Source organism: Oncorhynchus tshawytscha, linkage group LG10, assembly GCF_018296145.1.
Source record: "Oncorhynchus tshawytscha isolate Ot180627B linkage group LG10, Otsh_v2.0, whole genome shotgun sequence".
Classification (NCBI taxonomy): Eukaryota; Metazoa; Chordata; class Actinopteri; order Salmoniformes; family Salmonidae; genus Oncorhynchus; species Oncorhynchus tshawytscha.
Genome location: NC_056438.1, coordinates 15,872,711 through 15,896,878, shown reverse-complemented (window position 1 = coordinate 15,896,878; position 24,168 = coordinate 15,872,711). Strand labels below are relative to the sequence as shown.

At 43.0% G+C, this 24,168-nt stretch overlaps 1 protein-coding gene across 1 annotated transcript in view; it reads left to right on the top strand.

Moving 5' to 3' along the window:
- The first annotated feature begins 669 nt into the window (after positions 1-669).
- LOC112259832 (protein NDRG2-like) overlaps positions 670-24,168 on the top strand; it is a 42,122-nt gene continuing 18,623 nt past the window's right edge. Inside the window, exon 1 of the mRNA XM_042329502.1 lies at positions 670-1,132. The gene's annotated coding sequence lies outside the window, so the exon portion shown is untranslated. The remainder of the gene's footprint in view (positions 1,133-24,168) is intronic.

Below are 24,168 nucleotides of genomic sequence, written 5' to 3'. Positions count from 1 at the left end.
AACCAGTGAGGCACAAACACCATTGTATATACAACCCAAATGTATCTGTTTATTTTTTCCGTTTTGTAATTCAACATTGTTACAACACTGTACACAGCCATTTCAAATGTCTCTTCTTTTAAAAGTTGTTTAGTGTAATGTTTACTTGTCGTTTTTTTCACCTTTGTTTATTATCCATTTCACTTGCTTTGGCAACGTAAACATATGTGAATTGAGATTGGGAGAGAGAAAGATTTATTGGGTATTGTATACCCAACATGTCACACCCCAATCACATAAAATCGAACAAAACAAAAAGTCCTCCAAAAATAGCGTCATGTTTTAACTCTCCAATGATCGATAAGTTTAGTAGCCTTCAGTAAATCCGTTTATCTCAAACCATTCCGACACAACACTTCTGTACTAAGCTTTCTAGGACCCAAACACCATTCCCTGCCTCGCTTTCCTACCCGGTAGCATACCCCTTTGACATCCTTCACAAAAACATCCTTTGCCATTTCTCTGTTTTACTTTGTATATTTGTTATATTTGCACATCCCCAAAGGCACTGTTTTTCGAATCATCGTATCTACCTCAAAGCTGTAACCAGAACCTTGGAATGCGTGGGCGTTTTGTTCCACAAGCTATTTCAACAACGGGCGCCTACCATCACCCGTGAGAGGGGGGGGAGCCGAGAGTTAGACGAAGAGCTTTCGCCAATATCACATCGCCATTTAGTCGTTAGATAACCATTGTAGTTGTCAGTTTAGGATAGTTTTGCTATTTGAACGCTTTTATTAAATATATGCGAAATATTGACCTCCTAACGGATACTTTACATAAAAGCATAGTTGTCCCTCCCCTAAATCGTAGTAAAGTAACGTTATCCGTGTCTCTTGATTGACGGGTCCATATTTATTTTCCTGAAAGAACGGTAAAAAACATTTTTTTTTAAATAAAGCCCTGTGAAACTGAAGAACGGTCAGCGAAAAATAACGGAGGTGGAAGAAATTGAAATATCAAGAAAGATTGTTGGGAGCATCCGAGGGACAAGTGTGAAAACAAGAAATCACTGAAAAAGAGACAAGAGTTGTGTCTTTTGCATATTTCTTTAGACGTCCTTATTTTGTCAGAATTTGTTTGTTGACTTAGGGTGAGTACACTATTGTTATTTCACTAAATAATTGTTAATAACATAGTGTTAGTGTTTCGTTTTCTCGTGTCATTTTAGGCAAGTCTTTTGTCATCATTTTCAAATAACCTCAACAGTCGTGCAGCAATGCAAGTAAAAAACAACACGTTTAGAACAAAAGATTTTGATGGGCAGAGTGAGAACATGCCATTTATTCACCAAATTCGTACATAAATGCATATTATTTTACATTCTGCAACAGTGTGCATGATGAGAATAGTGTTAGTTTGTTATGATCATTTGAGCGGTGACCCCAGTCTTTACCCCGCTGAGTCAAAACATCCACTGGTAATAGGCCAGCAAATGCAAATAAAAAACAACCATTTAGGACAAAAGGTTTTGATGGACGGAGCGAGAACATGCCATTTATTCACCAAATTCGGGTATATAAATGCATTTTTTTTTCCTATTCTGCAACAGTGTGCATGCTGAGAACAATGTTACAGTTTGTTATGATCATTTGAGCTGTGACCCCAGTCTTTACCCCGCTGAGTCAAAACATGCACTGGTATAGGCTACTTGTAAACAGTGCCTGGTTTAACATGGCGCTCTGTTTATTTTCACAAACAAAGGGATATAGGGATAAATATGTCATATTTTCACGACGGCTAGAAGGGATAGGTGTGTGTGTGTGTGTGTGTGCGCGCGCGCGCACTTGTGGCGCTGCCATTGACGGTCTTTGTTCAGTGTTTTCACTCCCCAGACAGAAATAACCCCCACCCCTCCCCCCCATATAATATGGTTATACCTTCTGTTTTTGTCTGTGTATTTGTGTGTCTCGGGCTGGGGGATGGGGATAGACCCGCGCGAGGCTCTATGCGCGCGGTGTGTGCGCGAACCACGGGGGAAATGTGTGTCAATGTCAAATGGAGGTGTGTCGCGCTCTGCTCCCCCAGCATGAAGACTCATGTGCGTTTATGTTAATTTTCGGACCTTTCAGAGATTTGACATAGTTAGATTACAGCAAATGAATATATATGTGCTGCAGCCACAAACCATTGCATTGGCATGACGAAAATCAAAGTGTTTTGATTCAAAGAATGACACAGGCAATAGGACAGGCTTCAGCTGTGCGTGCACATCTAGGCCTATAGGCTGCCTCCTTGCTCTGCTCACGGCAGCCACAGCACAGGCTTCCACAAGCACACACACACACACACACACACACACACACACAGACACACAATGAGTCATACAGCATTTAAAGACATATTCAATGTTGTTCACACACACACCACACACACACTTGCTTGCAAACATATTTGGCATAGAGATATTGAGACATTGGCATTCCCAGCAGTGTGTAGTGGGTGGGGTAGGTAGGCTACCTAAGGTCCATTTGGAGTGACTTATTTTTGTCTATATCGGGGTAGGCTATGTGTCTAGATCGGGGTAGGCTATGTGTCTAGATCGGGGTAAGGCTATGTGTCTAGATCGGGGTAGGCTATGCGTCTAGATCGGGGTAGGCTATGCGTCTAGATCGGGGTAGGCTATGCGTCTAGATCTGGGTAGGCTATGCGTCTAGATCTGGGTAGGCTATGCGTCTAGATCGGGGTAGGCTATGCGTCTAGATCGGGGTAGGCTATGCGTCTAGATCGGGGTAGGCTATGCGTCTAGATCGGGGGTAGGCTATGCGTCTAGATCGGGGTAGGCTATGCGTCTAGATCGGGGTAGGCTATGCGTCTAGATCGGGGTAGGCTATGCGTCTAGATCGGGGTAGGCTATGCGTCTAGATCGGGGTAGGCTATGCGTCTAGATCGGGGTAGGCTATGCGTCTAGATCGGGGTAGGCTATGCGTCTAGATCGGGGTAGGCTATGCGTCTAGATCGGGGTAGGCTATGCGTCTAGATCGGGGTAGGCTATGTGTCTAGATCGGGGTGTTGACTGTGTCAGTGTACATTAACTGTCTCTTAACTGTGTTCCCTGCTAGCTGTGTTGACAGTCAGTGAGTTTTCTGTCTGTATCCATGTGCAGTAGTGAATATCTCAGTATTTACACTGTGTTCCCTGTGGCCCAGGGCCAGACACAGATAGGCCAACCAGTATAATACCCTGTCTGTTCACACACACACACACACACACACACACGCTGCTCTTACAGCCACTCAACACAATCCTATTTATAACCATCACAACCCACCATGCTTCCCTCCTTCATTCATGTTTCCCGTGCTGGGTCCATTTGGCTATGGGTTGTAGGGTTGGACCTTGTGTTGTTTTGGTGCTGCCCTCAGGTGTGTGTGAGGGGGAGAGGGTGAGAGTGTGTATGTGTGTTAGGGGGAGAGAGTGTGTGTGTGTGAGAGAGAGAGAGAGAGAGAGAGAGAGAGAGAGAGACACGTGGTGTTTGTGTGGGACTGAGGCTGGTGTGTGTGTGTGTGGTGTGTGTGGATCCATTTTAGACCCCCCCCAATGTATCTAATGATCTCTTTCACAACTCCTATTGACTCATGTTTTGTAATCCAGTCTCAACATGTCATGGCATTTTGAAAACACCATCACAGTTTAACTAAGGTTTTTTACAATATAGCACCACATTAGGCTGCTGTAACAACACCCATTAGTTCCTGTATGGATGCATCCCAAAGAGCACACTAAGAGTTCCCTACACAGTCCCACAGGGCTCTGGTCAAAGGTATGGGATGTGTTATATGAGTTTTGGTACTCCAGCCACACAATCTGTTATTCAGACAATCATATCTCCTTTTCATTTACGTGTCATTTTACATAACCAACCCATCTCCAGCACATGAATCTCTGTATTGTTAATTTAAAGGCTTTACTGGTAATTGGTGTCCATAACCACACACACACACACACACACACACACACACACACACACACACACACACACGACTGGTTGAATTAACAGCATGAATGTAGATGGTTGCCATCCAGAACAAGACAACAACAGCAACTCAGTATTCCAACTCCCCGAACTAAAGCGTTCAGAGAGTACTCTGTGTGAAAGTAAAACAGGTGTTGTCGGTGCCTCTGCTAGTCTATAGACAATAAGGCAAAATGAGAAAGGGAGACACCTTCCTATTTAGAGAACAGTAATATGTTCCACATATCCTCTCAGAAAAAAGGATGCATCGGCTAACAAATTACTCTGATTTAAAATTAAATAAAATGTTATTTGTCACATGCGCTGAATACAACAGGTGTAGACCTTACAGTGAAATGCTTACTTACATGCCCTTAACCAACAATGCAGTTTGAAGAAAAATACTAACACAAAAAAATTAAATAAAAGTAAAAATAATTAAATAGCAGCAGTAAAATTAAAATAGCAAGGCTATGTATAGGGGGTACCGGTACAGAGTCAATGTGCGGGGGCACCGGTTAATCGAGGTAATATGTACATGTAGGTAAAGTTATTAAAGTGACTATGCATAGATAATAAAACAGAGAGTAGCAGCAGCATAAAAGAGGGGGGTGCAAATAGTCTGGGTAGTCATTTGATTAGATATTCAGGAGTCTTATGGCTTGGGGCTAGAAGCTATTTAGAAGCATCTTGGACCTAGACTTGACTTTCCGGTACTGCTTGCCTTGCTGTAGAAGATTGAACAGTCTATGACTAGGGTGGCTGGAGTCTTTGACATTTTTTTAGGGCCTTCCTCTGACACCTCCTGGTATAGAGGTCCTGGATGGCAGGGAGGTTGGCCCAAGTGATGTATTGGGCTGTTTGCACTACCCTCTGTAGTGCCTTGCGATCGGAGGCCGAGCAGTTGCCATACCAGGCAGTGATGCTCTCGATGGTGCAGCTGTAGAACTTTTTGAGGATTCGATGTCCAGATAAGCTCTCTATTTATTCTCTACGTGCATGGTGGATACCCTACGCTCCTGTGACCGTCCGGGATTCGAACCCCGGTCCTGTGTTGGCCCACTGAGCAAAGCCTCCCATCAGTTTTCTCAATGTACTACCAGTCCATAATCACAGCTCTCTACATTTTTTTTACTGTCTAGTCAGTAGCTATCAAGCCCTATCAGTAGATTACAGATCACATTGCCGTTGCTCATTTCTGAAAACGTTGTTGTGATGCCACTGTCTGATGTAAGCTACAGTCAAATTTGTAGAGATCTGATGGAAATTGTGGTTTAAAGGTAAATGGTTTCTGTTGCGATCAGCTATATATATATATATATATATATACAATATTTATAAGCGATTGGACTTCACGGTGTTCTTTACACTGTAGGTATTAAGTATTAATGTCAAGCTTTCATAACAATTGGTAATCGGCATTTTTGGACACCGATCATGGCCGATTACATTGCACTCCACGAGGAGACTGCGTGGCAGGCTGACTACCTGTTATGCGAGTGCAGCAAGGAGCCAAGGTAAGGTGCTAGCTAGCATTAAACTTCTCTTATAAAAAACATTAAATCTTAACATAATCACTAGTTAACTACACATGCTTGATGATATTACTAGTTTATCCAGCTTGTCCTGCGTTGCATATAATCGATGCGGTGACTGTTAATTTATCATTGAATCACACCCTACTTCGCCAAACGGGCTAGGGGGCAGTATTCGGAAGTTTGGGTGACTGAGGTGCCCAAAGTAAACTGCCTGTTACTCAGGCCCAGAACCTAGGATATGCATATGCATGGTAGTATTGGATAAAAAACACTCTAAAGTTTCTATAAAAGAATGTCTGTGAGTATAAAATAATTGATTTGGCAGGCAAAACCCAGAGGACAATCCATCCAGGAACTTTTCTTTTTGAGGTCATTGGACTTTTCAATGCTTTTCTATGGGAAAGTCTAATAATTAGGACCCAAATTGCAGTTCCTATGGCTTCCAATAGATGTCAACAGTCTTTAGAAATTGTTTCATGCTTGTTTTTTGAAAAATGAAGAAGTATTCTTTCTAAGTTTCTCTCAGAAGGACTCTTGTCTATTGGCGTGCATGAATGAGTGCGCGCTCCTCGTTCTTTTTCTCCTGGATTGAACACCGTATATTCCGTCTTAAATTTGATCGATTATTTACATATTAGGGTACCTGAGGTTGGATTAGAAACGTTGTTTGAATTGTTTGGACGAAGTTTACAGGTAACTTTTTAGATTCCTTTGTAGGCATGTTGGGCGAGTTGGGACAGGTGGATTTATAAATCACACACCAAATAAACTGACATTTTTGGGATATAAAGAATGACTTTATCGAACAAAACAACCATTCATTGCGTAACTGGGACCCTTTGGATTGCAAAAAGATAAAGATCTTCAAAGGTAAGTGATTTACTTTATCACTATTTTTGAGTTTTGCGACACCTGTGCAGTTTATGAATTCATGTTAATGCAGGAAGTGGGTGAGGCTCTGTCCTCAGATGATCAAATGCTGTGATTTCGCCGTAAAGCCTAGTGTAAATCGGACTAAGAGGTTCGATTACCAAGATTCTAAGCTAAAGAATGGTGTATAACACTTATATTTTTATGAATGTTTAATAATACTACTTTTGTATTTTGAATTTCGCACTCTGCAATTTCACCGTATGTTGTTGAGGTGGGACGCTAGCCTCCCAATGATCCGAATGAAGTTAAACGTTAGCTTTTTTACATGGCACATATTGCACTTTTACTTTCTTCTCCGACACTTTGTTTTTGCATTATTTAAATTGAACATGTTTCCATATTTATTTGAGACTAAATTGATTTTATTGATGTATTATATTAAATTGAAATAAGTGTTCATTCAATCTCTCTCTATATATATATCTCTCAGCCAAAAAATATCAGCCGATTTATCGGTATCAGCTTTTTTTGGTCCTCCAATAATCGGTATCGGCGTGGAAAAATCATAATCAGTCGACCTCTAATAGGTATGGTTTACTGTATATTGGGTTGGTATCATTCACTCTCTCACTATTGTCAACCACATAACATTATACAAGCACGATGTGCATTTGATTTGTAGAGACTAATTTAGATTCAATTTGACATTCACACTGAAGTTAGGTGTTTGATTTATTTTTGCTTTGCTGACTTACTCACTATCTGGCAGCGTGGTGGCCTCCTATAGCTACTGTTCATATCTGGCTATCTGGATCGGCTACAGATGCAAGACTTTAATTTGATCACTCTTTTTTTTTTTTTTGATGATGAGAATTTTCCTGCATGGCAGGAAATGCAAACAGGTCTATTTGAGTTTTAAAAAGGCTTCTGAAGTTTGTAATTCCACTTACATTTTTAGACTTGATTTGCTCTAACGAATAATGTGTCAATCCCTACAAAAATGTGAATTATTTATAATCCACATAATCATTCACATCATTCACACTTCCTGTTGCTGCGTGATTATTTTCCTGCTGTAGCAAACTGTCTCAAATTAAGATCCTACATCTGTATAGCAATATCCCCTAACGTGAAGGTCAAATATGTTTGTGTGTGTGTTTGGAGGGAAGGGGTGGGGGTCTGCCTGTGTGTGTGTGTGTGTGTGTGTGTGTGTTGTGTGTGTGTGTTTGGAGGGAAGGGGGTGGGGCGTCTGCCTGTGTGTGTGTGTGTGTGTGTGTGTGTGTGTTGGAGGGAAAGGGGTGTGTGTGTTTGGAGGGAAGGGGGTGGGGGTCTGCCTGTGTGTGTTTGTCAAGGAAGTGTTTGTAGCACTGTGGTTAGCCCTGGTTTGAATCATTGTAAATGAGTGATATTCATGAACAGGTTCACCATAACGGTCTCACAGAAATGAAAAGAAAACCGTGTGAAGACTTGAGTGACACACAGAAAAGATTGATATTGAGAGAGAGAGTGGAGGGAGAGATAGCAGTCCTTTTCTACAGTTTTTCCTTTAGAAGCATAGGCAAACTACATTTCCGAGAGAGAGCGGGAGAGAGAGCGAGCTTTGGCACCTCTCAATATCTCCATGGTGGCTAGAGTCGCTTGTTCTATTCCTTTAGACATTTTGTCCTTCTTTCTCTCTCTCTCTCTCTCTCTCTTTGTTTTGCCTCTTCTCAAAGGCATACTTGTTCAGAACCGAACAGATCTTTACTCTCACACGCTTGCAGACACAGAAAAGCTTATACAGACACACAGTATGGAAGACAAAGAGCAGGTTGCTTTATCTGTGTCAGCTGGAGACCACTCTGCAGAGCTGCCTCCAGGGCAAGATTCATGACAATAAATGACAACCTGCAAACACATAGCGGACGTGTTGGAAAAACAACAACCCCCTGAATACTGAAGACTGAGATTTGAAGCAATATCTTCATTATAATGATCCAATATACAGTATATCCATGTAGTAATCTCAATTACTGTGTGTGTTTTAACCCTTCACTTCTGCTTAGATGTTTGTGCTATTCTTAGAAGATCAGCACAGCTGAGGAATTATTTTGGGAGAGAGCTCTGTTTATTATGGGCAGTAAAGATGTAGGATCAGATCTCCATAACTTCCGGCAACGACAGAGATGGCCGCCTCGTTTCGCTTTCCTAGGAAACTATGCAGTATTTTGTTGGCTCACTCGAGACACGCTATCGGAGTCGGTACAGCCAGCTGGTTTCTTCACGCATCGCGCCGACAGAAACCAGCATCTTTCTGGTAAGAAGAGGGGCGGGGGGGTATGCCTTATGATTAACGAGACGTGTGATCATAACAACATACAGGAACTCAAGTCCTTCTGTTCACCTGACTTAGAATTCCTCACAATCAAATGTTGACCGTATTATCTACCAAGAGAATTCTCTTCGATTATAATCACAGCAGCAAATACCCCCCCCAAAGAAGACACATCAATGGCCCTGAACAAACTTTATTTGACTATGTAAACTGGAAACCACATGTCCTGAGGATGCATTCATTGTAGCTGGGGATTTTAACCAGGCTAATCTGAAAACAAGACTCCCTAAATTCTGTCGATTGTGCTACCAGGGCTGGTAAAACCCTGGATCATTGTTATTCTAACTTCCGCAACGCATATAAGGCCCTCCCCCGCCCTCCTTTCGGAAAAGCTGTCCACGACTCCATTTTGTTGTTCCCAGCTTATAGATAGAGACTAAAACATGAAGCTCCCGTGCTCAGGTCTGTTCAATGCTGGTCCGACCAATCTGATTCCACGCTTCAAGATTGCTTCAATCACGTGGACTGGGAAATGTTCCGTATTGCGTCAAACAACAACATTGACGAATACGCTGATTCGGTGAGCGAGTTTATTAGCAAGTGCATCGGTGATGTCGTACCCACAGCAACTATTAAAACATTCCCAAACCAGAAACCATGGATTGATGGCAGCATTCGCGCGAAACTGAAAGCACGAACCACAGCTTTTAATCAGGGCAAGGTGACCGGAAACATGACCGAATACAAACAGTGTAGCTATTCCCTCCGCAAGGCAATCAAACAAGCTAAGCGTCAGTATAGAGACAAAGTAGAGTCGCAACTCAACGTCTCAGACACGAGGTATGTGGCAGGGTCTAGAGTTAATCACGGATTAAAAAAAGAAAACCAGCCCCGTCGCGGACCAGGATGTCTTGCTCCCAGACAGAATAAACAACTTCTTTGCTCGCTTTGAGGACAATACAGTGCCACTGACATGGCCCGCTACCAAAACCTGCGGACTCTGCTTCACTGCAGCCAACGTGAGAAAACATTTAAACGTGTTAACCCTCGCAAGGCTGCAGGCCCTAATGGCATCCCCAGCCTCGTCTTCAGAGCATGCGCAGACCAGCTGGCTGGTGTGTTTACGGACATATTCAATCAATCCTTGTCCCAGTCTGCTGTTCCCACATGTTTCAAGAGGGCCACCATTGTTCCTGTTCCCAATAAAACTAAGGTAACTGAGCTAAACGCCAACCGCCCCGTAGCACTCACTTCCGTCATCATGAAGTGCTTTGAGAGACTAGTCAAGGACCATATCACCTCCACCCTACCTGACACCCGAGACCCACTCCAATTTGCTTACCGCCCCAACAGGTCCACAGATGACGCAATTGCAACCACACTGCACACTGCCCTAATCCATCTGGACAAGAGGAATACCTATGTGAGAATGCTGTTCATCGACTACAGCTCAGTATTTAACACCATAGTACCCTCCAAACTCGTCATCAAGCTTGAGACCCTGGCTCTCTACCCCGCCCTGTGCAACTCTGTACTGGACATCCTGATGGGCTGCCACCAGGTGGTGAGGGTAGGTAACAACATCTCCACCCCGCTGATCCTCAAAACTGGGGCCCCACAAGGGTGCGTTCTCAGCCCTCTCCTGTACTCCCTGTTCACCCACTACTGCTTGGCCATGCACGCCTCCAACTCAATCATCAAGTTTGCAGACAACACTACAGTGGTAGGCTTGATTACCAACAACGACGAGACGGCCTACAGGGAGGAGGTGAGGGCCCTTGGAGTGTGGTGTCAGGTAAATAACATCAAACTCAACGTCAACAAAACAAAGGAGATGATTGTGGACTTCAGGAAACAGCAGAGGGAGCATCCCCCTATCCACATTGACGGGATAGTAGTGGAGAGGGTAGTAAGTTTTAAGTTCCTCTGTGTATACATCATTGACAAACTGAATTGTCCACCCACGCAGACAGCGTGGTGAAGAAGTCGCAGCAGCGCCTTTTCAACCTCAGGAGGCTGAAGATATTCCGCTTGTCACCAAAAGCACTCACAAATCTTTACAGATGCACAATCGAGAGCATCCTGTCGGGCTGTATCACCACCTGGTATGGCAACTGCTCCGCCCACAACCGTAAGGCTCTCCAGAAGGTAGTGAGAAGAGGTCGACCGATTTATGATTTTTCAACGCCGATACCGATTATTGGAGGACCAAAAAAGCCAATACCGATTTAATCGCTGATTTTTAAAATGTATTTGTAATAATGACAAACACAACAATACTGAATGAACACTTATTTTAACTTAATATAATACATCAATAAAATCAATTTAGCCTCAAATAAATAATGAAACATGTTCAATTTGGTTTAAATAATGCAAAAACAAAGTGTTGGAGAAGAAAGTAAAAGTGCAATATGTGCCATGTAAGAAAGCTAACGTTTAAGTTCCTTGCTCAGAACATGAAAACATATGAAAGCTGGTGGTTCCTTTTAACAGGAGTCTTCAATATTCCCAGGTAAGAAATTTTAGGTTGTAGTTATTATAGGAATTATAGGACTATTTCTCTCTATACCATTTGAATTTCATATACCTTTGACTATTGGATGTTCTTATAGGCACTTTAGTATTGCCAGTGCAACAGTATAGCTTCCGTACCTCTCCTCGCTCCTACCTGGGCTCGAATCAGGAACACAACGACAACAGCCACCCTCGAAGCAGCGTTACCCATGCAGAACAAGGGGAACATCCACTCCAAGTCTCAGAACGGGTGACGTTTGAAATGCTATTAGTGCGCACCCCGCTAACTAGCTAGCCATTTCACATCACATCGTTACACCAGCCTAATCTCGGGAGTTGATAGGCTTGAAGTCATAAACAGCAGAGCTGCTGGCAAAACGCACGAAAGTGCTGTTTGAATTAATGCTTATGAGCCTGCTGGTGCCTACCATCGCTCAGTCAGACTGCTCTATCAAATCATAGACTTAATTATAACATAATAACACACAGAAATGCGAGCCTTAGGTCATTAATATGGTCGAATCCGGAAACTATCATCTCGAAAACAAGACGTTTATTCTTTCAGTGAAATACCGAACCGTTCCGTATTTTATCTAATGGGTGGCATCCATCAGTCTAAATATTCCTGTTACATTGCACAACCTTCAATGTTATGTCATAATTACGTACATTTCTGGCAAATTAGTTCGCAATGAGCCAGGTGGCCCAAACTGTTGCATATACCCTGACTCTGCGTGCAATGAACGTAAGAGAAGTGACACAATTTCACCTGGTTAATATTGCCTGCTAACCTGGATTTCTTTTAGCTAAATATGCAGCTTTAAAAAATATATACTTCTGTGTATTGATTTTAAGAAAGGTATTGGTGTTTATGGTTAGGTACACGTTGACGCAACGACAGTCCTTTTTTGCGAATGCGCACTGCATCGATTTATATGCAACACAGGACACGCTAGATAAACTAGTAATATCATCAACCATGTGTAGTTATAACTAGTGATTATGATTGATTAATTTTAATGCTAGCTAGCAACCAAATACTTATTTTCCACCATAATTTGCAAATAAATTCATAAAAAAATCCTACAATGTGATTTTCTGGATTTTTTTCTTCTCATTTTGTCTGTCATAGTTGAAGTGTACCTATGATGAAAATTACAGGCCTCTCTCATATTTTTAAGTGGGAGAACTGGCACAATTGGTGGCTGACTAAATACTTTTTTGCCTCACTGTACATTGAAGCAACATCTCAAGACATCAGTCAGGAAGTTAAAGCTTGGTTGCAAATGGGTCTTCCAAATAGACATGACCCCAAGCATACTTCCAAAGTTTTGGCAAAATAGCTTAAGGACAACAAAGTCAAATTATTGGAGTGGCCATCACAAAGCCCTGACCTCAAACCTATAGAAAATGTGTGGGCAGAACTGAAAAAGCGTATGCGAGCAAGGAGGCCTACAAACCTGACTCTGTTACACCAGTACTGTCAGGAGGAATGGGTCAAAATTCACCCAACTTATTGTGGGAAGATTGTGGAAGGCTACCCAAAATGTTTGACCCAAATTATACAATTTAAAGGCAATGCTACCAAGTACTAATTGAGTGTGTGTAAACTTCTGACCCACTGGGAATGTGATGAAAGAAACAAAAGATTAAATAAATAATTCTGACATTTCACATTCTTAAAATAAAGTGGTTATCCTAACTGACCTAAAACATGGCATTTTTACTTGGATTAAATGTCAGCAATTGTGAACAACTGAGTTGGAATGTTTTTGGCTAAGGTGTATGTAAACTTCTGACTTCAACTGTATATAACCGGCCATGTATTCTTTGAAGCACAGCCCTTCCTTTGCGTTGTATAACAAAGTTGAACCTGGAAGAACTGTCTGAGATTCTCTGAGTCGCCCTCACTCCCTCTACAAATCTAAAATCTTATTTAGCTATTAATACCCCTCATGTTGCATACCCTTGAGAACAAACACACACACACACTACACAGCAAACAGTTTAACCTTTAACATCTCAACCTTTCACCCTAAATTCCAAATTTAGACTACCTCAGTGTATGTTGTTTGTCAGACTCATAGGCAGTAGAGAAAGAGAAGCCAGATGAGAAAGGGGAGCCCCTGCCAACGTGATTGTTTACCCTGCTTTCCATTACACTGGAAGCTTGTTGTTGGATGAAGAGAGGGAGGGAGAGAAAGGGATAGACGAAAATGAGCTGGAGAGGGAGGGAAATGGAGCGATAGGGAGGGGGAATAACAAGGGAGCAAGGGGTGAAGAATAGGGGGTTAGTAATAAAATACAGAGAGAGAAGGTGACAAAGGTGGAGAGAGAGTGAAAACAGACAGATAGACAAAGGTATTAGAGAGGGGGAAAAGAAAGACGGATGCAGAGGGCAAGAGAGAGAGCTAGAGAAAAAAAATATATATTATTGCGAAAAGAGAGCGTGAGATCCAGGTGCTCTGATAGTTATTCAGCTCATGTCTGACTGCAGGTGTTTTAGAGACTGACTGGCCTCTCAGAGGGGTTGAACAATGCAGGGTGAGTAAGCCACACACACTTCCACACACACCTGGGTGTGTGAGCTGTATCTGTACAGTCGTGTTATCAGCACCCAGCAGACACATAGCAGTACAGGGACACGCCTCAGTGAACAGCAGGACGTATAGATCAATGTAGAGACCGAATATCCTGGATCCACCCAGAAATAAGTTAAAATAATGGAAAAGTAATGTACGACTCCAACTCTGATATTCTCCCACAGGGATTCACTTACTGTAACAGTGCTTTTTCATAGAAAAAAATACACAAAATAAAAAATAATAATTCTTGATTTCGTTCGGCAGATACCTCTGTTAGGGTAATTCTATTAGAATGGATGGCCATAACTCTGGTCCTTGAGGGCTGTAGAGTCCACAGGTTTTCATCAGGCTCTGTTCACTATGGCCTATAATAGCCTATGTTTGTCGTCTGTTGACTACAGGCCAGGGGTATGTCGTCTGTTGACTACAGGCCAGGGGAATGCTGTCTGTTGTCTAAAGGCCATGGTAATGCTGTCTGTTGTCTAAAGGCCAGGGGAATGCTGTCTGTTGACTAAAGGCCAGGTGTGTGGAGTTGGCTCTCTAGCCAGTCAGTCAATGATTGATCAATGAAGGGTGAACAGAGAACCAACAGAGACCGGGAAGGGACACAGCAGATCTCAAGGGCACTGACCTGTATTACCTTGTATCAAAGCAATATTTACTGTAGCCACATAATACCATCTACTCCACAACAGAAAGATGTGATTTCTGGAAAGCTAAAGAATTGCATCCACTTGAGGAAGATGGGACTCTGTGTAGGGAAAAACAGCCACTTGAGGAAGATGGGACTCTGTGTAGGGAAAAGCATCCACTTGAGGAAGATGGGACTCTGTGTAGGGAAAAGCATCCAGAAAGATGGGACTCTGTGTAGGGAAAAGCATCCGAAAGATGGGACTCTGTGTAGGGAAAAGCATCCAGAAAGATGGGACTCTGTGTAGGGAAAAGCATCCAGAAAGATGGGACTCTGTGTAGGGAAAAGCATCCAGAAAGATGGGACTCTGTGTAGGGAAAAGCATCCAGAAAGATGGGACTCTGTGCAGGGAAAAGCATCCAGAAAGATGTGTTTCCTCAGATTACTTACTGATCTTTTAGCTGTGTTTCTGTGTTCTTCTCTTCTGATTCATGATCCTCTTCTATTGGCAGAACCAATCGAGAGATCAGGGCTCATATTTGTCAAGCGTCTCAGAGAAAAAATGCTTTGCTTATCTAGGATCAGTTTTGCGATTTAGATCATAATGAATCAAATTATTATGGACAGGGAGGACCTGATCCTAGATCCGTTTATCTACTCTGAGACGCTTGATGATCACAGGCCCATATCTGTGTCACTACTGTTGTAGCACTTGGTAGTCTCTGTAGTGGAAGAAGTCTATCCAGTTGGCAGAGTACTGAGGTAGAAATGGTCCAAAAGGTTGTTGACATTTCGCATATTGGTCCAAGGCTGCCTGATAGCAGTTCAAAGACCTGGCACCGTGGCAGTCGAAGCTCACTTGAGAGAGCTGAACTATTTTATCACTGAGTAATATTGTAGTCCTTGATGGTGAATCAATAAGTGTTTACTTCACTGAAGCTACACTTACAGTATTCCTCATACCTGCGTTGCATTCACTGGAGAGCATAATAATAGAAATATCAGATAGATCAGAGAGAAATATACTATGTAGAACAGATATGCTTCTATGGAGTGAGCATATGGAATTGGCCATTGTTACCTTGTGTTGATTTTATAGTGTACAATTTCTAGTGTTGATTCAGGTGTTAAATTAACACTAATTTGTGTAAAATAACCCCAGTGTTGGTAAGACAACCAGCGTTAAATCAAACCACGCCCGTCATTCTCATATTTTCCAGCATGCTCTATTAGTTAGATTTTTGAATTCTTTCTTTCAATATCTATACTTATTGCACCCGTTACTGAAATGGTTGTTCCAGTTTAGATACTTTAGGGCATGGTTTTCCAAACTAAGTCATGGAGACCCCAAGGCGTGCACGTTTTGGTTTTTGCCCTGGCCGTCATATTGAAAGCTCAGAGCCAACTTTGCTATTTTATGATTTTGTCTATTTTCACAAAAGGTATCCGCTATCATTTCTTACAACCAATTTGCCAATGTACAGCCACTTGATAATAAAATGGATGACCTCCGATCACGGATTTTCTACCAACCGGACTCTCGAAACTGCAATAGTCTCTGCTTTTCTGAAACATGCCTCTTGAACAAGATAAAACTCGATGGCCTCCCCATTCACCGTGCGGACAGGACAGTGCAGTTGGGAAATTGAGGGGAGGAGGGGTTTGCCTGTTCATCAACAACAGCTGGTCTGCTAACTCGTTCACCCGTCTTGGAATACCTGATGGCCAAATGCAGACTCTTTTACCTCCCGAGGGAGTTTTCAGCTGTTATCGTGACTTTTGTATACATTCCACCTCAGGACAAGAAAAATAACAAGCTGGCATTTAACGAACTTACCAGGCTATAACCACGCAGTTATAGCCTGCACATTGACGTCGGTCGCCAGTTTACGGTGTTTCTTCCGACACATTGGTGCAGCTGGCTTCCGGGTTAAGTGAGTACTGTGTCAAGAAGCAGTGCAGCTTGGCAGGGTCGTGTTTCGGTGGACGCATGGCTCTCGACCTCTGCCTCTCCCGAGTCCGTGCGGGAGTTGCAGCGATGGGACAAGACTGTACCTACCAATTGGGGAGAAAAAGGTGTACAAAGTAAAAAATAAAATGATTTAAAAAAAATATATATATATATATATATATTTTTTTTTATATGAAATATGAAAACATTTACAAAAAACAACTTATATCCAGAGGCTGCTATTCTGGTTGCCGGTGAATTTAATTCCACGTCGTTAAGAAACGTGATACCCAATTTACATCAACATGTCTCCCTCACCACTAGGGGCGATAAAGTCCTAGGACACTGTTATTCTACCCACAAGCAAGCATGCAAGGCCCTCCCTTGTCGGCCATTCGGCAAATCAGATCATGACTCCGTACTTCTGATTCCTGTTTACAAGCAGAAGCTCAAACAGGAATTACCTGTCACTCGCTCTGTTGTGAAATGGTCTCCAGAATCCTAGATTATGCTACAGGATTATGCTGATTATACTGATTGGAATATGTTTCGGGACTCTGCCGATTACATCAATGTGCTAACCACTTCCATCACCGGCTTCATTAGGAAATGCATTACCGACATTGTCCCCACAGTGAAGGTTCGCTGCTTCCCCAATCAAAAGCTCTGGATTAACACTGAGGTTGGCGATAAACTAAAGGATAGGGCTGCCGCACACAGGGCTGTCGCAGGCAACCTTGAGGCTACGGCTGAGGACAGAAACGTAAAGTACACAATATGACCTCCGCAGCGCAAAAGGTCAATATAGGAATTAGGTGGAATCATACTACATAGGCTCTGATGCCCGCTGCATGGGGCAGGAGCTACAGTCATTACGGATTACGAAGGAAGACCCAGCCATGATCTGCCCAATGATGCCTTTCTACCAGACAAACTCAATGCATAATATGCACACTTTGACAATAACAAGATCGTGCCGGATGTGAGGGCCGCCACTGACTCAGAAGATTGGATGATCTCGCTCTGAGGCCGACGTAAGTGAAGTCTTTAATCAGGTCAACCGATGGTATTCCAGGGCGCGTTCTCAGGAGCATGTGCAGAACAGCTGGCAGACATATTCACGGTAATTTTCAACCTCTTGTCCCCGTCTATAATCCACACATTCATGTCCCCATTCTTGTCCCCCAGAACACCATTGTCCCCTCCAAACTCGTCACCAAGCTTAGGAACCTGGGACTGAACACCTCCCTCTGCAACTGGATCCTGTACTTCCTTCCAGGCCAACCCCAGGTGGTGAGGGTAGGTCACATCAACTCCGCCATGCTGACCCTCAGGAGTGTGTGCTGAGTCCCCTCCTGTACTCACTGTTCACCCACGACTGTCTGGCCACGCATGACTCCAACACCGTCATCATGTTAGTTAACGAAACGACGGTGGTAGGTCCTGATCACCGGCGACAATGAGACAGCCTACAGGGAGGAGGTCAGTGACTGGAACAACAACCTCTCCCTCAATCTCAGTATGACCAAGAAGCTGATAGTGGACTACAGAAAACGGGGGTCGAGAACGCCCCCTTCCACATCGACAGGACTACAGAAAACGGGGGTCGAGAACGCCCCCTTCCACATCGACAGGACTACAGAAAACGGGGGTCGAGAACGCCCCCTTCCACATCGACAGGACTACAGAAAACGGGGGTCGAGAACGCCCCCTTCCACATCGACAGGACTACAGAAAACGGGGGTCGAGAACGCCCCCTTCCACATCGACAGGACTACAGTGGTGCAAGTCGAAAGTTTCAAGTTCCTTTGTGTCTAAATCACTAGGAACTTAAAATGGTCCACACACACGCTTACAGTCGTGAAGAAGGCGCGACAACGCCTCTTCCCCCTCAGGAGGTTGAAAAGGTTTGGCATGGGCCCTCAAATCCTCAAAAAGTTATAGAGCTGTACCATTGAGAGCATCTTGACTGGCAGCATCACTGCTTGGTATGGAAGTAGCACCACCCACGATCGCATAACGCTACAGAGGGTGGTGCGGACAGCCCGGTACAGACCGGGCTGCTTGCCATCCAGGACCTCTATACTGACTACACACATGCACAACAACTCACATACAATCATCATGTACGCACGCTTCTGCTACTCTGTTTATCATATATCCTGATGTCTAGTCACCTTACCCCTATACATATCTATCCATCCAGTATCCCTGCCCATTGTAAATATGGTATTGGAGCTGACCGTGTATATAGCTTACTTCATTGTGTTCTTCTTATTTTATAACTTGTGTTTTTGTTCTACCTTGTTATTTTTAGTATTACATTGTTATTGATTACTGCATTGTTGGGGTTTGAGCTTACAAGAAAGGCATTTCACTGTACTTGTGCATGTGACATTGAAACTTGAATTACACATCACTTTGCAAGTCAGGATAATGTGACTTGGAGGTCTGATGTTGCCTGTAAATCATGAGTTTCAGGCCACTCTATTAGGGTAAAACTAGGCCCTCAAAATAAGTCCTTATGAAATATGTGTTGTATTGTGTTAAACAATCATTAAAATGAAAGGATTTTTCTTTTTTTTCGTTTGGAAAAGTTTTATTGTTGCATTTCCTTTAAAACAGCTCCTATTTTTGCACAATTTTATACACATAAAAAACGGCATAAGTATAAAACACAGTATTTGAATTTTACATTTGTTAAAAAGTACATGTTGTTAAAAACAATAGAAACAACCGTGTATAAAAGTACTTTTTCTTGTAAAAAAAACATTAAATTCTGTAAAAGCCATTTAAAATGTGTACAAATGATTTAACAAAGGTAAAACATTTTTAAGACATGAAAAACATGTCAAAAAGTCACTTTGTTAAAAGGCTCTCTTCGTTCCTTTGCCAGGAACAGGGTGAGTCCTTATCAAACTTGCCTCCTGCTCCTCCGAATCAATTACCGCCCTGTCTGTCGGTGCCCAGAGGAGATCCCTCTCCAAGGCGCTGCAGCGCTGTCAGGCCTTGGCCGCCGGGGCCTTGGGTATTGTGGGGAACCCTTCGCTTGGGGTCGAGGCCCCCTTTCTTCTGTACCACCCCAGGGTTTCCGTGGCTACCATGGCCACTGCCTGGGGGGTGGTCTCTACTCGTTTCGCTACCAGCAGGTTGCGGGAGGACCACAGTGCATCGTTCAGACACGTGAGGATAGGCCAGAGCTTGGTGAAGGCCTTCGGCGGAATAGGCCTTCGGCCCACCCCATATAAGCACGAGCTGGGGTGTTAGATCCTCCCCTCCTGGCAGAAACAGGGAGACCAGGGGGCCTGCTTCCTTCCACAGGTCCCTGGCGGCTGACCCCTGGTCGGGGGCATGCGGGTGTCCTCACCGTGCCCTGGGAGTGCAAAACGGCCCTGACCGGGAGGATCTCATGGGCAACCATCCAGGACAGGTCCCGATGCCGGTTCAGCAGAGCAAGATGGGCCACTTGGCGCCAAACCGTTGTGGTCTTGGCTGTAGCAAGCCCGTGCACTGGACACTGGTTCCCGCTCCTGCACAAGAGAGAGAAGAGAGCGGTGTTTAGTTAAATCCGTGACTGGCTCTTTTTCCAGTTTAAAATTTCTTAAGAACTTTTGGAGCTGGATGTAGTGTGTGGAGAGCAGGAAAGAGACTGGGGCTCGGAGGTCGACCGGGATCATCCTCAGGGTTCTGAGGTAAGATCCCATCCAGAACTGCGCGAGGGCCTGGGTCTTGTTGTTGACCGGGGAGGTGGCAAGAGTGAGATGTAACGCTGTGTAGCGGCTGCCCAGGAACAAGTAGAGGTCAGGCAAGCCTTAATGATAAAATATTTGATAAGGATCTTACTTAGTGAAGGTCACAGTACTGAAAATGGATGAATGCAACAACAAAATCTCTCTTCACTAATAAATACAGTCATGGGTGGTAATGATACAATTCACTCGAAAGGCAAGGCACTCTGGGGAAATATTCAAATAAGGCTTTACACAAAGCAATGTGTTAATTTAACACTGAAAAGTGTGGACCTGTATAGATACTGGACCAGTTTTATACTTGACACTCTGTGTGTATTTAACACTGGAGTATTTGCTGTGCAGGGTGCAACATTTCTATCTCACGATTTTTAAACTGAACACATTTAGTTACATATGGCAGCTGTACTGACTACTCCACCGACCGGTCAGATTATATCCAAAGCCTGTGTAAACACAATTATCCAGGGAGAGCTATTTCCTGATGCGTAAAAGCTGATTTTGCGTGTCAGGCTACCAAGCGCTTCAGGACCGATAACGCAAGCTAAGCAGCTGTTGAATAACATCCATAATACAAAGAGCAAACTGTTGAGAGCTAGAGACAGAGATAGAGGGGGGGGGGGTGTTCAGTTCCCCCATAGCTCTCTCCCTCTCTCCATCTCTATGTAGTGACAGACGGTCCCTCCTGTGCAGTTTAACCATTTTTACACGCTCTAGAACACACTGACTCACACACAGGGAGAAAGATAGATTGAGAGGGGGAGAGAGTGTGATTGAGAGGGGGAGAGAGTGTGATTGAGAGGGGGAGAGAGTGTGATTGAGAGGGGGAGAGAGAGAGAGAGGGCAAGAGAGGAAAAAAGAGAGAGAGAGAGATAAAGAGGGGCGGACAGAAAGAAAGAGGAGGGTGGGAGCAAAAGAGAAAGAAACAGAGATAGCAAATGACAAATTGGCTGTATATACATACAGTGCCTTAAAGTATTCATATCCCTTGAATTGTTTTAAAAATTACGATTGTTTTGTCACTGGCCCAGACCAAATTAAAAGTGGAATGATGTTTTTCAATAGTTTTACAAATGAATTACAAATGACAAGCTGAAATGTCTTGAATCAATAAGTATTCAACCCCTTTATGGCACCCCTAAATAAATTCAAGAGTAAAAATGAACTTAACAGGTTACCTAATATGTTGCATGGACTCACTCTGTGTGCAATGATACTGTTAACATTATTTTTTTATGACTACCTCATCTCTGTACCCAACTCATTAAATGATCTGTAAGGTCCCTCAGTTGAGCATCGAGATTCAACCACAAAGACCAGGAAGGTTTTTTTAATGCCTCGCAAAGTTGGGCACCCACCATGAGGCCAATGTTAACTTTAAAACAGTTAAAGAGTTTAATGGTTGTGATGAGAGAGAGAGAGAGAGAGAGGCTAATACATAATCAACCTACCCGCTAGTCGCATGACTGAATGATTGCAGCATTCCAGTCAATAGCTAACCAACTATCTCTGGCACATGACACATTGTGGCTGATCATTTTGTGAAACAGTGTGATGCAATGCTGCTGCCTGTGTAGAGCTCCGGTCTGAAGTAGTGCACTATATAGGGAATTTGGGATGATGTCACTGTTTGTTGATTTGCAGAGAGCTGAATCATATTGTTATCCATGGCTTGTATTGTAATTTAATTACTTGTGTACAACCAAATTGTACCGGGTGATTGTCTCTCGGAATAATTATCAGTTACCATTCCATAAAATTACTTTCATGTCATGTGGCATTAGATTGGACATCTAGTCGCTCGCTATTAAAATGTTAATTTCAGTATTTGAAAGTAATAATATTATGAAGGCGATAAAATATCTTCTACATTCTGAATAATAGAGTGGAATAAAGACACTTGTGAAGTGGTAGCATTGCCGCCTCCGGCTCGCGTATCTATGCTGTCAGCAAGGGTTGGAATCCAGCCAACTGTCCTTTAAAACAACCTCTCTATATCTTCACCCACTGTCATCCTCTCTCTCTAAAAATGGAAAATGTCATACAAATCTATATATGTGACCCAGCACCCCTTTTCAGTCTTATGTAGCAACATTTGAAATGGTGTTTTTCACATTGGATAAAAGTTGAGATTCTACAAAAACACTGCAGTTGAGCAATGTCAGGAAAGTAGTCCTGCTTTGAAAGGTGATAAACTTGTAACCCTACTTTTGACAAAATTGGCTTTGAATGTTTTGGTACACATACTGGAGAGCTCTTCTTTGCCTACACCCATTCAGCATTGTTCACACCCTCTTAAGCCTTAGCCTCACCCATCTCTTTAAGGATTCACATGTGTAACCATGTGCTTAGCAGAGAGAGCAAGGTAGTGTAGTAAACAACCAAAGATTTCAAGAGTAAAAGTGGTGAAGATGGTAGCCTACAATAAGGGAAACCTCCAGGTAAATATACACTTTATCTAGTCTTTGGCCTGTATCCTAATCTGACTTTGGTATAGGTCATGTTGTTCTTCACATTACCGTCTTTGGTAAACACACACTATATCAAATAATTCTGTTTATTTGTCACATGCACAGGATACAGAAGGTGTCTTTTTGAACATGTTAAATGGTTACTGGCATAGTCGCAATATCAAAAACAGAAAGTGTCCAGATAAATATTTTCTCATTATTAGATGATGCTTACCCAGACACACTTGCCAAAATTGATGGGTCATGTGAAAGAGATGCTATAGCCATCCCCACATCTAGCTACGTGGATGGGTCTCAATTGTCTACACTTGTTCACATGTTCATGAAATAAAATAAATGGCCGTAATCACCCCAAGACACACCTGGCTAACTTGATAGGCCATGTACTCATCTGGTGAAGTGGAGTCTTGCTTGGACATGTAAATTAGCTGCTAAACAATGAACCATAATGCAGTACTAGCAATACAAATGGATGGTCATATCGTAGCACCCCGTATTATCGGCATATTCAACAGCTTTTAAGACATATATTACCTTCAACACTGTTATCTTGTGATCAAGCCATCAATGTTTTGTGATTATTGGTGTTTTTTTAATTTATTATTATTATTATTATTTTTTCACCTTTATTTAACCAGGTAGGCTAGTTGAGAACAAGTTCTCATTTGCAACTGCGACCTGGCCAAGATAAAGCATAGCAGTGTGAGCAGACAACACAGAGTTACACATGGAATAAACAATTAACAAGTCAATAACACAGTAGAAAACAAAGGGGGGAGTCTATATACAATGTGTGCAAAAGGCATGAGGAGGTAGGCGAATAATTACAATTTTGCAGATTAACACTGGAGTGATAAATGATCAGATGGTCATGTACAGGTAGAGATATTGGTGTGCAAAAGAGCAGAAAAGTAAATAAATAAAAACAGTATGGGGATGAGGTAGGTGAAAATGGGTGGGCTATTTACCAATAGACTATGTACAGCTGCAGCGATCGGTTAGCTGCTCAGATAGCTGATGTTTGAAGTTGGTGAGGGAGATAAAAGTCTCCAACTTCAGCGATTTTTGCAATTCGTTCCAGTCACAGGCAGCAGAGTACTGGAACGAAAGGCGGCCAAATGAGGTGTTGGCTTTAGGGATGATCAGTGAGATACACCTGCTGGAGCGCGTGCTACGGATGGGTGTTGCCATCGTGACCAGTGAACTGAGATAAGGCGGAGCTTTACCTAGCATGGACTTGTAGATGACCTGGAGCCAGTGGGTCTGGCGACGAATATGTAACGAGGGCCAGCCGACTAGAGCATACAAGTCGCAGTGGTGGGTGGTATAAGGTGCTTTAGTGACAAAACGGATGGCACTGTGATAGACTGCATCCAGTTTTCTGAGGAGAGTGTTGGAAGCCATTTTGTAGATGACATCGCCGAAGTCGAGGATCGGTAGGATAGTCAGTTTTATTAGGGTAAGCTTGGCGGCGTGAGTGAAGGAGGCTTTGTTGCGGAATAGAAAGCCGACTCTTGATTTGATTTTCGATTGGAGATGTTTGAT